The sequence below is a fragment of the Geotrypetes seraphini genome, chromosome 9 (genome assembly GCF_902459505.1).
Source record: "Geotrypetes seraphini chromosome 9, aGeoSer1.1, whole genome shotgun sequence".
Classification (NCBI taxonomy): domain Eukaryota; kingdom Metazoa; phylum Chordata; class Amphibia; order Gymnophiona; family Dermophiidae; genus Geotrypetes; species Geotrypetes seraphini.
The window spans coordinates 53,839,149-53,854,432 of NC_047092.1; the positions used below are offsets into that span (position 1 = coordinate 53,839,149).

Below are 15,284 nucleotides of genomic sequence, written 5' to 3' on the forward strand. Positions count from 1 at the left end.
CTAGACTTTAATTTCTATGAATGAATAGAATGAAAATGATATAAAATTACTTGCTTGTTTTTATGTGCGTGCGCTGAAGGAAAGTGGAGAGAGAGTGGGCTGAGGATGCTGAAGGGAAATGGGGAAGAGAGTGGGGAGAAGACGCTGATTTATAAATTGACAATTGTACAGAATATTGTTTCTTTTTATACTTTAATATAAACAATTCAAGGCTTGTGTGGATGGAATCAGGTGGTTTGCGGGGATGGGGACCGAGCTTACGGGGATTAGTCCAATAAAATGGTATTTTTTTATTTCTCATTATTTGTTTTATTTTTATTTGTTAATTTATAAAGTGGTGATTGTTATGTATCAGTTTTTTTCAAATTTACATCTACTGTCTTTATATTTTGCACTGTATTAGAGGACATGTGTTACTGTTTTTTGTGGTGTTGCATTGTATCCAGGGTCTGGTTTCTTGGCGGATCAGTTTAACTTTTGTCTACATATTTCTATTTTTAGTTTGTGATTATTCCATTTTGGGGGAGGGTGTATCTCTGTTCTGTGTGTTCTGAAAAAGACATAGTTTTCAGTTGGCATTGACTACAGGACCAATTGACTGTGCGGGATCTGGCTTGTTTAGTTTTACAATGTATGTGTTGGTGTTCTAGTGCTCACTGCAATGTTTAAGATGCAGCCTTTTCCTAGGTACACTCTTGTGGTGCGATATGTAGATTGGTACTAAAAATCATATTTTTCATATAGATGGGGGGGGGGGGGGTGTCAAAAAATGATGGGCCCCGGGTGCCACATACCCTAGGTACGCCACTGCATGTCACTGAAGAAGCACTTTCTACGTTCACACTTGGACTTCTTTCCCGCAAATCTTGGTGCAGTCAGTGATGAACATGGCAAAAGGTTTCACTAGGACATTGCCTCTATGGAAAAAAGATAGGGCAATTGGAATCCATCAATGCTGGCTGACTATTGTTGGACACTGCAACTTGATGCACCGGACACTGAGTACAAATGAAAATCAGCAGGAAAACACTTTTAACCACAAAGAACTATCACAGCGTATCAGAAATTTTGGGCATTAAAATATGTTATAGTCAATTATAGTCAATTGTTTTTCAAAATTCCTACGAGATACAGTCAGTGGGAAATTATATTTGTGTTTATTTTGAAGTCATCTATCATAATCACCTTTGGAAAAATTTTCTGGCCAGTGCTATAGAATTATCCTTCATGTGTCCTCTGATAGTTCTTCATTCCTGAAAATATATAGGTTCATGGAGGAAGAGAGATGGGATATAAGGGTATGAGTGGTGCAGATTTCCTTTCATGCTGTCAAAGTTACATTTATCTATATCTCATTCTATAATGTTTCTATTTTTCTTTTCACTATAGTATTCTATCATATAATTGTTGTTTTAGTTTGGTTTATTTGCAAACTGCTTTGATGCTAAGTCATGATAGGTAGTGTTTCTAACATGACAATAAATAAATAAATACATTCAATGTATAGCAGGGGTGTCAAAGTCCCTCCTTGAGGGCCGCAATCCAGTCTGGTTTTCAGGATTTTCCCAATGAATATGCATGAGATCTATTAGCATACAATGAAAGCAGTGCATGCAAATAGATCTCATGCATATTCATTGGGGAAATCCTGAAAACCTGACTGGATTGCCGCCCTCGAGGAGGGACTTTGACACCCCTGATGTATAGCGTACAGAGTACACCTCAGATTGAATGTGTGAGAAAGGGAGAGAGTAACGATATGAAGAAATAGAGTTAAAGATAAATCAAATGTATATATATTGTTAAAAACAGTTATTGGATAAGGCAGAACCATATTCTAAAGCTGGGCGTTGGTAGAGAATGCGGCCATGAAATATTAAAAATTCAAACTAATATTCAGTCATGGCAGCCTGCGATCTTTCTTAAATATTTGTCATGACAAATACCTTAATTTTTACTGGTTTTGTGAGGTGGATTGGTTCTATCCCACGTTTTATTTTACCATCATTGAATCATCCCACAAGTGGTCGATTCAGCTGGAAGTTACAGTGACTCTTTTAGTATTAAGCTTTGTTCACGGACGGTTTTCTGTCTTTAAATTTTTGATATTGTTTTTCACTATTTGCTTTTGTTATTTTGGACACCCTTTCATATTCATTTTCACTAAGGAAGGATATTCTATACAAAGTTCCACTGATTGCTTTTCACTACTGGTATTTGGAACGTGACTATAATGTGGACAATGGACTATTTTGTGATCTCATTCTATTTATTCATTTGTTCTAGCGTTTTTTGATTGATAGACTTTTTGATTTTTTCTTTTCATTTTATTTAGGTAGTGTGGGGTGTTTTTTGGAGGGTTGATTCTTCTTCCCTGTTTCTTATTTTGGCTCCTTCTGTCTCTCCTTTGGTTTTGCTCAAGCGCTTGATTTTTCCACCAGTTCACTAACATATAATTTATAAAGGCACGATGATGTACGGGGCAGGATTTATTTAGACTTTGGTCTAAGTGTTTATCACTTAATAAATACCTGCCTGGGGCTATTGGTCATCACGAGGGAAAATCAAGCCCGTACTGACTAGTGCATTGTAGTTTGCATCATTATCTGTGGTCTTATTTCAGGACCTGTTGGTGGTGCTTGGTGCATTCCATTGAAAATTCAGACTTTGGTGCTTAGATAGGATATTACCAATTTTTTTATTTGGATTAAAAAATTGCAACATGTGGGTGATGCTTGGATACATGGGAGAGTTTCTCATGTTATGTGATCCAGGGGTGTCAGGTTTTACTGTGGTGTGAGTTCAGAGAATGTCATTCTGGGTGTTTGGCGAGTTGTTGGATTACATTGTGGGTGTCAAGGAGTTCAGGGAATGTCACTGAGAAAGTGTTGAAGAGTTCAGGAAAATTCATCATCACTGTTGGTGGTTTGGCAGCTATCATTGAGAGAATCAGAGTCCTTGAATGTTATCAAGGAATGGCAAGGGGTGAAGACATCTGATGGTAAGTCCTTGGCCATGCACAAGGTGGCTGCACTTACTGCCCCTCTCAGCGGTAGGTGCAGTTGCACTATCAATGGTCATAACAGCTACAATGCAGTTTTCAACTCATACATTAAGTGTCACAGCTGACCAGTTCCTCACTCCAGCTCTGTCACACTTGGTTCTTAATCCATTCTGTTAACTGATTAACACAAGAGCTCATGCTAAGTGTGCCAGAGAGGGGATGGACTACAAGTTCCAGGTTGCACTGGGCTCAGCAGCATAGAGCTGAGCTACCTTACAGGAGCTGGAACAACTGCTAAGAGGAATACTTCTGCCCAGGCTGGGTATATTCTAGAGAGATCTCCAAGCTGGGTATATTCTAGAGAGATCTCCAACAGAGAGAGCGGTCTCCAGGAGGGAGCTTCCCTAGTAGGAGCTGAAGCAATGCCACCCTGTGATGTATGGGAGAGATTTGCAAGCTGGAAGCTAGATATATATACTGGAGGCTGTTTTGGAGTGAGGGCTGCCTGGCTGAAGGTAAGCCAGAGCTCAAGTGAATCTTCCTTGGTTGTGGATGGAGAAGAGACCCCGGAGAGGAGAGAGAAGAAAAATGGTAATTTTTCAGATGTGCTTGTCCTCAGTATGTCTATCTTTTTTAACCATTTTGAAAAAAACACGTCCAAAAGAAAAACGTACAAAACAACCCATTGGGATGTACTGAAGGAAGAGCCATCATTTTTAGCAGACTGACCATACAGACATCCCAGCAGAACAGTAGGGCACCCTTGGGGGACACTGAAGTGAATTTCACATTAAAAAGGCCCAGGTATGTACTATTTCACTCATATCTTTGGTGGTGGAAGGGGGTCTGGGGGAGTGTATGTGTAAGTGTATGTGTGTGTGTGTGTGTGTGGGGGGGGGTCATACCTTCATCTTTCCACTAGTCATCTGGTCAGTTTGAACACCTATTTGGCAATTGTTGGTAAAACAAGTCTAGCCCCAACTGTTCAAATTGTGGTTGGATGTTTTCTAAAATGTTTATTGCAGAAAAACATCCAAATTATATGCCCACCCAAACCATGTCTCCAACACACCCTATCCAGTTTAGATGCAATGTAGACAACCAAAATTTAAATTGGTCTACAAAATGGGATTTGAAATCAGCAAATTGGAAGAGTTTGGTGAGAAAACCATCGTTCTGCCCTTTTATACCACTTTTTTTTTAAACATTTTGTGAAAATGAGCACCATAATGAATTAAGGTGGGATTTGTACCTGTGTTCCATTGTTTAAAGTCCATTGCTGCCCCTCTGCTCTGCAGCGACATCTGTGTGGCCAATTTTGTACAAATAATGGCAGAAAGATATTTTGGTGCCTGTTGAAGGTTTTTTTTTTTTTTCATATTTTGATGTTTCATTTTGGAGGGTTTCCGTACAAGAATATCCTTCTCACATATTTTTCAACAGGAAATCCCTTTTTTCCTGTTTGAAAATGGCTAAAAAAAAAATCAAGCATTCCCTGTTATATAAAATGAATTTGAAAATTGAGATAAATCTAAGATAAAGAGCCTGTTTTACAAAGCCGCGTTAGTGGCTGCTGTGCGGTAACGGCCCCAAAGCCCATAGAGATTTAAAGGCTTTGTAAACAGGCCCAAAGTCATTCAAATGTACACACTGGGGACAAAAAAATCAAAGTAGGGAAAAAGATACTTCCACTAGGGATACCAAGAGGAACAAAAGTTTACTAGTGAATCAAAAATAGTCTGATACGTACTTACTAAACACAACACGGTGAGTGTTTCAACACCTATAGGGTGTCTTCAACATGAATACATAATTGAACACAACAAATACAGTGTATATATTAAAAATAATTTAACATACTCATAAAAACAAACTAAATGTGATGGCAGATACAGACAATTATATACAGAATATTAAAAATAGCATTTCTTAGCACCGGCCACTGCAGTAACAGCTCGGATGCTCATAGAAGGGAGGGGAATAAATGCATATGAACAAATATTGAAAATAAAAATAAAACTATATAATAATAAAAATAAAATACAATAAATAATGGCATGCTTAAAAGAAACAAGGATACCAAAAATGTCTTGAAATGCAACAAAAAGGGATATGGTAGGCAGATAATTGCACAGCATAGATATTATTAAAAACATATTATGAAATATTACCGTGGTTCTAATGCTCAGCTATTTAATGTGCACATTTTCTAATACAAGCAGTCTAAACAAAAATGTCACACTATTTCTCCTTAACTTACCACCCTCCCCCTTTTTAAAAAAGCATAACGTGGATTTTAGCGCCGGCCATTACTCATAGAAACTAAGATTTTTGATCTTCAAAATCATAAAAAAATAAGCAAAGAGGAGGAGATATAGACCTCCTCCTGCTATGTGAAGAACAGAGAATGATTCTCACATTAAACACAGGCATACTGTTTGATTTAAACCTAGAGACAGATTTGAATTTTCTTTAAAGAACTCAGTCTTTAGTTCTGCTCTTTGATATATCATCATCCCAGGCACTCTTTACTGTATATAGATTCTTTTTTTTTTTTTTTTTACTATACCATCAAAGTCCTGAACATTCTTATTCTACGAGTATTTTCCATTTCCATACATTTGTATTTGTTATTCTTTTTATACTGACTTTTTTATGCTGTGCTCCAGTATTATTGGGTGCCTGTGCAATCCACCAGGCATTTCACTCAGAGGTGTGCAGTCAGAGCCTTCAGGGGATTCACCCCACCCTCTAAAGGCCCTGAGAGCACTGCTCTGAATTTGATTGGTTGAGCAGGAAGCAGGCAGAAGCTGCTCAGTCAATCAAATTCAGATTAATCAGGACCTTCAGGAGTTTCGGAGAATCCCCAGACCTATAGCCCTGCAATATATATATATATATATGTATATATATATATATATACTTTTTGTATATATCAACATATCAAACTGCATCAATGAAAAAGTAAACCAAAAAAAAAAAAAAAAAGCAGGGCTATAGAGCTGGGAATTCACTGAATACCCTGAAAGCCCTCACCGCAAGCTACTGCTTTTTGTTCCTTTAGGTTGAACCAGTGTATTTCACTGCAGTGCTTCTTTATTCCTGTATTTTGCGACCATGCATCACTGCAGTGTTTCTTTGTAACTTTTTTCTGTGCCTCATTTGATGATTTTGGGCATGTTTATGTCATTCACACTCTTCAGTGTTTAGCCAGGTGTGCCCTTATGTGATATACATTGCTTACTATAAGTGTGCATATATTATTCTCGTGAGTGCAATTTGTGCAACAGCAAGAGACATGCACCATGTTTTTTAATGCTATTTGTGTGCATGTTAAACTTTCATTTTTAATTCTTCCAGCCTTATAACAGAGAACAGATGGATGTTGCACAAACAAACCTGATTTTATTTTAAGGTCTGATAAAGCACTTTATAGTATCGCACAAACGGACATGCGTTGACTGTCTCTTTAAAGTCTGACAGTCGGGGTTCAATTTTTCCCACTTAGACCTGTGACTGCTCTTCATAACACTGTGGTTTTAAACCGCTATAATCTATATTTGAATTTAAGAAAAGTAAGCTGTTTTAGATACATTTTTTTAATGCTAGGTGTGCTCTAGTGAAGGATTTTCAGGATTTTATAGCCTTATTGAGTTGTTTTAGATACAGATTTTATGGTATTATTGGATTGTTTATAACGTTTTCATTTTACACTGCTTGTATTTGAAAGTGGAAACACCAAATAGCAAATTCCGAGTGAAGTGTTTTCATGATTTCATGTTCTCATTGTAGACAGCTTGTATTGGAAAGAAGATACATTAAATAGCTGAACATTAGAACCATGATAATATCTCATTATTTGTTTTTGATATCATTGCTCATGTCCAATTATCTGCCTACCATATCTCTTTCTGTTGCATTTATAGACATTTTTTGTATCCTTGTTTCTTTTTAACAAGCCACCATTTTATTGTAATTTATATATATTTTTATTTTCAGTATTTATTCACATGGATTTATAATTTTATATTCTTTATATAATTATTGTCTGTATCTGCCATCACATTTGGTTTGTTTTTATAACTATGTTAAATAAAGTATTTTTAACATATATTTGTTATGTACAATTATAAATGCTTGATGAAGACACCCTATAGGTTTTGAAACACTGGCCATGTTGAATCTAGTGAGCATGTATGAGTCTATTTGTGATTCACCAATAAACTTTTGTTCTTCTTGGTATCCTGAGTGGAAACATCTTTTTCCATACTTTGCTTGATCTTTTTTGCTGAATGTGGAGATTGACTCCTTTGACTTTTTACACTGGGAGACAACCATAAGAAAATTTCAATGTGTTTGAATATCCCCTTGGGGCACTGTCAGGTCAATCATTGCAAAGTAGAAATAGTCTGATATCATGAAGGCATTGCCTCAGTAATCAGTGTCCATGGGCTAAGGAATTTGCTAAGAATGGTCACTGTGAGGTTTAAGATAACTTCCAAATGATGACAGAAGTCTTTGGCCATGATGGGGAAAACTGTTGATTGTTCAACAATTTCAATTACCCCTCCACAAAAATGGGCAATATGAGAGGATGGACAGGTGTAAACTTATACTGAAGAAAAGCAATATGATGTGCTGCATAGTGTTTGTATAAAAACCTTTAATTACACATATAGGAAAGGGTTTTGTGGTCTAATGAGATCAATGTCATTCTTTAAGGTCTTAATAAATCACTTGTTTACTCTTTACAAAAATACTAGGACTAGGGGGCATGTGGTGAAGTTAAGTAGTAGATTTAAAACAAACCAGAGACAATATTTCTTCATACGTGTAAACTCTGGAATTCATTGTCAGAGAATGAGGTGAAATCAATTAGCTTAGTGGGCTTTAAAAAAAGGTTTGGCTAAATTCCTAAAAGGGCTTGGGGAAATCCACTGCTTATTCTTAGGATAAGCAGCAAAAATCTGTTATTATTTGGGATCTAGCTAGGTACTTAGGACCTGTGTTGGCCACTGTTGGAAACAGGATACAGAGCTTGATGGACCTTCAGTCTATCCCAGTATGTCAATTCTTATGTTATGTGTGTGGCATACAACAAACATAGTATATCACCTTCTAAGACTCTTCCTACAGTAAAACCTAGTGGTAGCAGCTTTATATTGCAGGGATACATCTGTGGCAGCAGGCACAGGGAGCCTTGTGAACATCCAGAGAGAGATGAATGGTGCAAAGAACAGGTAGTTACTGGTAGAAATCTATTCCAATCAGCCACAGACCTTGGACAAGAAAGAAGGTTCACCTTTCAGGAGAATGATCCTAAGCACAAGGCAAAAACAACAATGGAGTGCTCAGCATGAGAAGAGAGAGAAATGTTCATTCTGTCAAAGCTCAAAGCTCAGTCCAAGAGAAAATGTGTGATAAGACATGAACTGCAGGCCACAGATGACCTGAGCCTAGAGCAGTGTATCACAAACTGTGTGTTGCGGCACACTAGTGTGCCTACTGAGATTTCAGGTGTGCCGCAGCACACTGGGGAGGAGGAAAGGCACCAGCACCGTGGCACACTGGGGAGGAGGAGAGGCACATCCTGTAGGCAATCAGCTGGCATCAGCACCTCTCCTCTCTGGCTCTCTTCTGTGCTGGCACCCCCCACTGGCATCTCAGGGCCCGTCTGAAGTTCCTTCATGCATACGTGGACGTCAATGTGATGATGTCACGTATGTGCATGACATCATCATGGTGACACCCATGCACTTCCAGGTGCCTCGAGCTGCGGCCACTACCTTTAGTGTGTCGCAGCTCAAGAAAGTTTGCGGGACACTGGCCTAGAGAATGACATGGAGACAAATTTCTCCCCGTCCCCTTGGGAACTCAATTTCTCCATCCTGTCCCTGCATGTTCTGTCCCTTCTCCATTCCTGCAAGCTCTGCCTTAACCACACAAGCCTCAAACACTTTTGATTTTAAAGTGTTCAAGGCTTGTGCAAATGAGCACAGAGCTTTCAGGAATGGGACACGGAAGACTCTCGGAGACGGGACAGGAAATGGAGTTCCAATGGAGACAGGGACAAATTTGTCTCTGGGTCATTCTCTACCCATTTGAAATAGCTTGAACTATTCTACCAAGAAGAATGGTAGAAACTATACAATTACTCTAACTCTGTACACTGCTTAGACAACTTTTTAAGCAGTATATCAAATTTTAAATAAAACTTGAAACTTGCAAAGTTGGTAGATATCCTAAGTAACTTATGACTGTTACTGCTATAATAGGGGCTTCTGCCATTTATTAACTCAAGGGGAGTGAAGTCAAGACTTTTTGGGTTCTTATTCATAATTAGTTTTGAACATTTCTATAATTATCCTTTCAAATTGAAAATGTAGAGTATGTATGCAAACTGGCGTAACAAACTCCTACTGTAATGCATTTTGAATTGCATTTTTGAGATAGCCAGTTGTGAAAAGTGAAAAATGTACATAAATGTGAAGACATTTCCAAGAAAGTAAAACAAAATACAATCCCCTGAAAATCTGGCACTGCTCTCAAAGTAATCTTGAAATCGTGCATGTATTTTCTGATATTGCTCTCAAGAACGTAAGCATTGCCATACAGGGACAGATTAAAGATCCATCAAGTCCAGTATTCTGTTTCCAACATGACCAATCCAGGTCACAAGTACCTGGCAAGATTTGGAGTACCCATGGGGGAATCAAATCTATATCTCTTGCATTCAAGACACACAACCCCAAGCCCTATGCCACACATTATTTAAAAGGCTAATGCTATAGAAATTTGTATGACACATGCCTACAGGTCAGTTTTGGGGCCATTTAAATCTTTTATCCTACAATAGGCATCAAGTGTTTACTGGAAAACATGGAGCTAGTCAGTCTATTTACTGTTAAGGTTGGAAAAAAATTATTTCCAAAAGGAATAAAACCCTATGGGTAGTTAATGGACCAAAAGGATTAGGCTTTTTATTTATACACAAGAAATGTGAGCAAGTAAATGAAATGGTTTCATAGATGTTTTTTTACAGACACCAGCAAGGAAACAATGCACATACATTAATTTAGTAATAACATTTATATCCCTCCTTTCAGTTGGTTTTTGACAATATTTTATGGCTGAAACCTTTAACATTGAGATAAACTCTTGAAATTGCAAAAGGTAAAGAATTAAATTCTGCAAATGAAACCCACCTTTGGGGGCTGATAACAATTAGCACTACATTCTATTCTATAAATGGCACTTAGAGTTGGGCACCATTTATAAAATAGCATTTGGCACCAGGATCTGTGCCCAATTTTGGATACAAGGATTTATACCAATGGAAACTGGATGTAAATTCTCATGTCTAAATTAGGCACGGATCTCCTGTATTCTGAAACAATGGGTGCAAATTCCAGGAAAGCCTCTGCATTCATGCTCCTCCCACTTTTTGATCTGCATTTAAATTTATGCACGGCTCCCAGGGCCTAAATGTAAGTATGTAAATTTAAATTAATGCCAATTGGCACTGATAATTGATTACTAGTGCCCAATTAGTGCTAATTTGTCAATTAAATTGCATGTGCAATTTTGAACACCACACACAGAATTAGGATGAAAGTGTGGTATGTTAATAGAAGGGGGTGCTGAAAAGTTCTCAGCCCAACCAAGAAGAGAATGACATTGATATGGTTCAATCAATAATCTGAAACTATATAAAAATGTGGAGGGGCATAATCGAAAGGGACGTCTAAGTCCATTTACATCCATCTCCCAAGTCGTCCAAAGTTAAAAAGAGACTAAGACACATTTTCAAAAGAGATGTCCAACTTTTTTTTACTTTCAAAAATCGTCTAATTATACGTCCTACTGATCTGATCGTCCAAGCTGCTAAATCGTCCATCTTTATACCACATTTCCATCCAACTTTCCGTCCGAGTCCAAAATGCCTAGAACAAGCCCTGTTGGACGTAGGAGGGGTCTGCAAAGTGATGGACTGCACACCCAGACATGCCACCTACATAGTGGAGTACCTTACAGGGCACTGCTGTGAACTTCACAAAAAGGGTGCCATGTCTCCTCCTCCCTACAGCTCCCTTATAGGTTACGGTGAGCCCCCCAAACCACCTCCAGAATCCCCTAGACCCACTTATCTACCACCCTAATAGCCCTTATAGCTTCAGGAGCCACTTATATGCCAGTAAAAAAGGGGTTTTGGGGGGGTGGATAGGGCAGTGCACATGTTTAAGTATCAATGCAGTGATTACAGGGGCTTATGGGCATGGGTCCTCTTCTCTATGGGTCCCTAACACACTCCCAAGATGACTTAAGCTGTCTCTGGGCTGGACGACTAGGCTTTCCTATGCCAGGCGGCCAGGTGATGATGGTCTGGAGGCTGAAATTTAAAGTTGTGAATAAACTTTTTATGGGGGCGCGGGGGGGGGGGGGTTGGTAATCACTGGGGTAGTGTGTGTGGGTCTGTGTTATGTGTTTTCTGTGCTTATCTGGTGAGTTTAGGTGGGTTTTTGTGACTTAGACCATGTTTTACGTGGTCTAAGTCACAACGTCCAAGTTCCGTCTAAGCTCTGTTATAAAACTTTCGGTTTTACATGCTGTACGACTAATTCTAAGCCGGCCCATGCCCCGCCCAACTCCCACCCTCGACAATCCTCCCGAAATGCCCCGTTTAGCTTTGGTCATTTAGAAATACGCCCAAAACCCGTTTTTATTATTGGCACTTGGACGTTTTTGAGAAATGTTTGTCCAAGTACTGACTTAGGCCGGTTTTTGGACGTTTTTCTCTTTCGATTATGAGCCACATAGCATATAATTTCTGCAAATTGGCAATTAATAAAATAAGATAACACTCTTTCAGCTACAGTGGCAAAATAATGCTCAGAATTTAGGAAGTTGGTTGGTTGAGCTGAGAACTTTTCAGCACTCCCTCGTAGACCTATAACATAATAAAGCTAGGGTTTAAAAATACATATTAATATCAGAATGTACATGTCAAAATCCCCATGTTAAAATGTGAAAAATGTGAAATGACCAATTGGAAAAAAATTTGCAAAATAGGAATTTTAGGTTTGACTAAATCTGAATAAGGATTTAACATCAGCAATGATTGATCTAAAGCAGGGGTGGGCATCCTGAGCCCTCGAGGGCTGCGACCCACTCAGGGTTTCGGGATATGAATATGCATAAGATCTATTTGCATTCAATGATGGCAGTGCATGTAAACCGATCTCACGCATATTCGTTTAGGAAATCCTAAAAACGTAACTGGACTGTGGGCCATGAGGACTAAGGTTACCTGCCCCTAATCTAAAGTGTAATTTTATAGCAGTGTTATTAAATGAATCTTCTGCAGACTTCTTAATTCATAAAGAAACATTTTTAAAGTTCAGCAGGCTGTACACACAAAATGCTGATACTGAAGATAGCTTCCTTATGTCTACATTATCTAAAGAAAAACTCAGTTAGTGGTAATTTACCAAAATACTTATAATATTCATACAAATGTTTAATTGATTTTCAAATAGTACAACTGTACCATGAATTCTACCACATACAATATAAGCCTTAAGCCTACTAGATTTAAATAGCTATCTCTTTGTAGACTTAAGATATGTAAAACAAAATTTGATAACTCCCTGGTGTTAGAGGTAGACAGTTTTCTTTCAAATCCTAGGTTTGGTCCTTTATTTTATTCAGCAGTGAAAGCCATGAATACAGAACAAATAACAGCTGTTACAATTCTCAACCATGACTTCTAACGTCAGAGAATTCAAGGTATGAACACAGTACACAGTAATGAAAAGTATCAAAAATTAGTTTACCTCAAAAAGATAAATAAACATGTATATTCCACAATACATAAACAGATGTTTGTGCTACAGTTAAAATTTGCTGTATACAAAAGATCATAGTTCCCCATTATTACCATATGATAGAAGCAAGAATACAAGAGCCATTTAAATTGTCAGACATTATGCTTTATAAGGTATGCACAGAAGTTCAAGCAATAAATACATACATTAGTTCAAAGCCTTACAATAGCTACGCAAAGCAGATGCAGAAAAGCAGGATTGCTATTACTAGCAAGCAATGATTTAAGAGTAAAAATTCATGAAATGCATTAAAGCAACATTTTTCTTAGAAAAAAGTCTGGTCGTTTATGGGTCCACCAACATTTTTACATAATATGCACAATTATCAAAATACAGACCAAGCATCTCAGAAAAACCCAAAAAACCTAAAATCTATTTTCAAAGCAATTGCAGTTTTGGAGGTTTTTCTGGTATAATGTGCAAGCAGCTAGTTTTTTCAAAATTGTATTTATACAAAACCCATGCAAAACTCTACAGGTATATGCATTCTGTGGCTGAGACTTCCTGTTAAATGTTTTGTAACTGAGGTATGCATACTTTAGCATTATAGTCTTTGGCCACCCTCTTGATGTTAACGGTTTATCAAATTTATTTCTAGTCCATCATAACCTCTTTCACATGCATTGAACAGAGCTATGTTCTCTTTCAGGCTATCCCCAAATTAGCTTTGTAGATTATAGAACATAATCTTTTGCCGAGTGAATCTTTCATTTGATACAAGAAACGTTAACCTTTCATTGATCATGATCCAAAGACAAACATAATGAAAAGCAGCAGTTACTGTCACGTTCTCACAATTCATGCAATCTGCTGTAATTGTTCTAATTTCTTGTTTTAGTGTGTGTGTGCAGAGGTAGAAGCTTTCAGAAAGCCTTTTGGGGAAGTGGGAAAACCCTTTCGAAAGCCGTTACGTCCTTTTATTTGGCGTGATAGATGACTGTGTATATCTTTTAAGTCTATTTGCTGACTTCAGCAAAAAATAAACGATGAGCTTAGTTTGCAAGAACCAGCTCCATCATATGGAACTGGCACATATGTTAAGCTCTAGCAGCCACCTTATCTTTAAAACTGTTTGTAAAGCAATAACCATAATTAGGTTATGAGGTCCCTTGGTTGGGGGAAAAGTATTATCAAGACTTGGCACAGCACATGAAAAGCAACATGTAAAGTTTTTAGGTTTGAAGCAAACATCTGCCTATGCTATCTTCAATTACACCAAAACATTTTTGGGTTTGGAATTGTCAAGAAAACCAGCATTCCAACAATTTGGCCTTTGCAGGTCTTCCATAGGGAGTGTATTGTTAGTGTTAATATCCCGTATAAACAGAGGCAGAATTATATGTAACTTTGGTTTGACTGAAAATAAATACCATGGACTACAATTGCTATATCTTTGCTTTCAGTGTAAAAGCTCAGCGAGATCACTTTAAATCAATATGAAATTAATTTTTGGCTTTACTAGACCTTTTATGTTTGGTTCCTACTATTTTTTTCATTTATAACATAATACTAAAAAAATAGTACACAAAAAAGATTATGACCATACAAGACATTCTGTCAACATGTAATCACCACAAAAAAATGACTGAATGGGAAGTAGAAAGAATTAAAAAAAAAAAACCACCCCACAATGTATTATATATAACAATATGCAATCTGTATTTGCATCAAGTACATCATTATTTTGGTCAGTGATCCACACTTTGTTGCTTTCTATTACAACTTCCACTGCAGACTTTTATCACCATCTTTTTCTCTTAAATGAAAGCAAATCTTCATTGCATTTAGAGTGACTTTTGGCCTCAGAAGATTACACTGTGACTCAATTGACTTTATTCAGATTTGATTCTTTGTATAGGGCTAAATGAAAATATCCCAGAGGTTATCAGAAAACAGCAGGTAGTTCATGGAAAGGTTCCTTTGTATTAATTAAAAGTTACAGAAGGCTGACCTAGGCATGCGGCTGCTTCTGTCAGTGCGCGATTGGCCATTGTTAGAGTTGGCTTTGGTTTGCAGCTGTAGCCTTTGACTGTGTTTGCAGGTAGACAAAGCTTTATCACAAAGAGGTAAAGAGTACAGTTGTAAGATATATGCAGATTTGCAAATGTTTCTATGGTGCTTGCACAGAAAATGTTAGCTTTACATCTTAACACTAACAGCACAAATTGGAAGCCTAAGGTTTTTAGATGGTTGCAGTGCAACACTCTAATTACTGTGGTTAGCAACTAATTTATTCCATTTACAGTCGGTGGCCCCGACATAAAAAAAAAAACTAATGTTCTGTGTGGTGGTGTTTTTATTTTATTTTTTTTTTAAATTCAGCTAGATACAAGCCGTGACACTAATTTTTTGATAATACTCCTGTGCAAATTAAAAACAATAGCAACAAGTTGAAC

At 37.6% G+C, this 15,284-nt stretch overlaps 1 protein-coding gene across 26 annotated transcripts in view; it reads right to left on the reverse strand.

Moving 5' to 3' along the window:
* Nucleotides 1–15,192: 15,192 nt before the first annotated feature.
* The window catches only part of FOXP2 (forkhead box P2), a 979,918-nt gene continuing 979,826 nt past the window's right edge, over nt 15,193–15,284 (reverse strand). For all 26 annotated transcript variants that reach the window (XM_033957711.1, XM_033957723.1, XM_033957728.1 and 23 more), the window contains one exon: nt 15,193–15,284. This exon is cut by the window's right edge and continues 562 nt beyond it. The gene's annotated coding sequence lies outside the window, so the exon portion shown is untranslated.